The 3575-nt window shown below is 36.3% G+C and overlaps 1 protein-coding gene across 1 annotated transcript in view; it reads left to right on the forward strand.

Moving 5' to 3' along the window:
- The window catches only part of CDH18 (cadherin 18), a 707490-nt gene that overhangs the window by 454907 nt on the left and 249008 nt on the right, over positions 1-3575 (forward strand). The gene's annotated exons all lie outside the window — the stretch shown is intronic.

A 3575-nucleotide genomic window follows, 5' to 3' on the forward strand; every position in this document is an offset into this window, starting at 1 on the left:
CTTCTGGATTTCTATCTGTAGATTTGGAATCATTTCTAATTTTTCACTTTTTTTGTCATTTTGTTCTTGTATTTTCTTCCAAAATTCTTCTAGGGTTTTTTTTTTTTTTTTCTGTGTTTTCTTGGTCTGTGTCTCAATCCTTTGAATATACATAAATATAATTCTTTTGAATTCCTTATCAGAGAGTTCCAATGCTGCTTCTTCCTCAAGGATGTGTTCTGGGTCTGTATCCTGCTCCCTGGTTTCTACCACTCTGTCCTACTTCTTTGTGTGGACTGTGATGGTCTATTGTCTCCAAGGCATCATGGTGTTCTTTGATCTTTTTTAACTATTTGTGAAGAGCAGCCAAGGGTGATTCAGGCTCTTCTTGGTGGTTTTTTTATCATTGGCCTGTTGGTGGAGAAGGAAGTAGTGGCTCTCTCTCGCTCAGTAAGTGAAGTTCCAGGAGGTATGGGTGTAGTTGTGTCTTATGGGGACTGTTGTTGTCTCTCGCTCAGTTAGACATAAATTACAATTGAATAACCATCAAAAAACTTTTCAGTCTTGTGGGTCAGGAGTGTCCTTGGGGTTGCTGAAAAGCAGAACGTATTCTCAAGACCCAGGAATCTTCCACAGTGCTGTCTCTTTAAATATACAAAATAGTCAAGCCACTTTTAAACTTTGAAAATGGTGGCATCCTCTGGACTGGCAAAAGCCCATAGCTCAGCCCGCCTTTCTCTTCATCTTCCCCATTTATTCCCTAGCCACCAAGCATGGTCCTCTGTGCAGTCCCTATCTAGCAGGGCTGATTTTTGGTTAATTCTTAGGTCCTACCACCACTCGGGAATCTCCAAGCTGTCTGCGCCATCAGGGTAACTCAGGATCACTGCCAGACTGCAGCTCCACATATCTCCTTTTTTGGTATTTTCATGCAAATTCTTCTGCTAGTTGAGTTTTAGTCTACTTCTATATCCTTCCCTTCAAGGCTCAGGGGTTGAGGATTATCTTCTATATCTGTGCTAATTGGTTTCCCTTTTCTTTGTTGAAGAGGGTCTGTGCAGTCTTTCTGCCTAGTCTTCCATCCTGCTGGTGAATCTGACAAAGACAAATTTAACAACCACAAATAATACTTACAAGTAAAAAATAAAGATGAACACTTTTTAAGAAAAAAAAAGATTAAAAAAAAAAAAAAATCTAAGTCAGATTAAAATGCCAGAAAGGCATTTGGCTGGTAACCAAAAGGTCAGTGGTTCAAACCCACCAGGTTCTCCACGGAAGGAAGATGAGGACATCTACTTCAGTAAAGATTTACAGCCTCGGAAACACAATGGAGGTTGCTATGTGTGAAAATTGACTCAATGACAATTTTGTTTTGTTATTGCTTTATATAAAAACACCATCCAGAACTTGACACCTCTTACTGAAATTTGTTTTTCATAAAGATCAAAGACATCCTAATGTTATAGATATAGGAAAAGAACTGCCCTAATAATGTATGAGGAGCTCTGGTGATGCAGTTGTTAAGTACCCAGCTGCTAACAGAATAATGAATGGTTTGCACCCGTCACCTGTTTGAGAGAGATGTGGCAATCTGCTTCTATAAAGGTTACAGCCTTAGAAACCCCATGGAGGCAGTTTTACTCTGTCCTGTAGGGTCCCTATGAGTCAGAATGGACTCAGTGGCGATGGTAACACCATAAGGAAGCATAAGCCTGCTACTTATGGTTTTCACCTATGACAAACTATATCTTTACTTCACAAAAATACATCATGATGCAACATAGATCTTTTGGTTGGTTGATAAGAGTTTTTGAATCACTGAATTTTATACGAAGTCAGTACCAAGCCCAGACTTCCACTAAGCATAATTCTATTTTAGTAAGACAAATGCTTGTTTTGAATCTTTTTTTTTTTTTTCCAATTACACTTCACTATTGCACAATGCATATAGAACATTCTTCCATATTTGATGACCATTAAAACAGTAACTTACTGTTTTCTTCTAGCTTGTGTACATGATAACCAAGATATTTAGCTATTAGAGTACTGGACCAGAATCAATAGTAAAGAATATTATTGTCATTCAAATAAAAGTAGTGATACAGGATAAGCTGTATAATAAGCAATGATGATTTTACCTGCTAACTTGAAAAACAGCTGTCTGTATTTTTAACACATATATTGAATGACTTCATGCTTATTAAAAAATTAATATCCCATTTTATAACAGATTTTCCTAACATAAATTTCACTTTTATATTAACTAGATTTTTGGCCTACATCTATTCAATTATAAAATATTTTAAAAATGCAGAAATGCTCATTCCAAAGAAAGATAATATGACAAAATGTTGAAATTATTGAACAATATAATTAGTATCAGATGCAAATAAAACTTTGCTGAAGAGAATTCAATAATGGTTGCAGCAATATATTGACAGTGAAGTTTTCTAAGTTCAACCTGGATATGGAAGAGGATATGGGACAATGGATATCACTACTGATGTCACATGGATATTGGCTGAAAGGAGAGATACCAGAAAAATGTTTACAGGTGTTTTATTGACCATGCAAAGGCATTCAATTGTGTGGATCATAACAAATTATGGATAACATTAAGAAGAAGGGAAATTCCAGAAACATTTAACTGTGCTTATAAGGAACCTGTACATAGATCAAGGGACTGTCATTTGAACAGAATAAGAAGATACTGCTTGGTTTAAAATCAGGTAAGGTGTGCATTGTATCCTTTCTCTATACTTATTCAATCTGGGTGATGTGTAAATATCCACAAAGCTAAAATACATGAAGAAGAATATGACACCAGAATTGAAGGAAGACTCAGTAAGAACCTGGGGTAAGCAGATGACACAACCTGCTTGCCTAAAGTGAAGAACACTTGAAACACCTATTGATGAAGATCAAAGACTACAGTCTTCAGTATAGATTATACCTCAGCATAATGAAAACATAAATCCTCATGACTGGAAAAACTAGCAACATCATGATCAATGGAGACATCATCAGAGTTGTCAAGGATATCATTTTAATGAGATGCAAAATCAATGCCAAAGGAAGCAAGAGTCAACAAATCAAAAGATACATTATATTAGGCAAATCTGCCACAAAGGGTCTCTTTAACGTGTTAAAAAGTGAAGATGTCACATTGGGGCCTAAAGTGTTCCTTATGTTGCTAGGTACCATTAAGTTGGTTTCATCTCATAACAACCCTATGGACAACAGCACAACAATCCGTGCCATCCTCACAGTCTTTGGTATGCTTGAACCAATAGTTGCAGCCACTGTGTCAATCCATCTCATTGAGGGTCTTCCTGTTTTTGCTGACCTTCTATTTTACCAAGTATCCTTCTCCAGAGAATGGTCCTTTCTGACCAAATATATAAGAGAAATTCTGGCTATTCTTGTCTCTAAAGAGTATTCTGGCTACACTTCTTCCAAGACAGATTTCTTATTCTGGAACTCTATAATATTTTATTTTTTAGATTTTTTTTTCATTGTGGTTGGAGTGAAATTTTACAGAGCAAATTTACTTTCCATACAGCAGTTCACATACACTTTGTCTCATGACATTGACT

Source organism: Orycteropus afer, unplaced genomic scaffold, assembly GCF_000298275.1.
Source record: "Orycteropus afer afer isolate SDZICR_OR568_19922 unplaced genomic scaffold, OryAfe1.0 scaffold00390, whole genome shotgun sequence".
NCBI lineage: Eukaryota > Metazoa > Chordata > Mammalia > Tubulidentata > Orycteropodidae > Orycteropus > Orycteropus afer.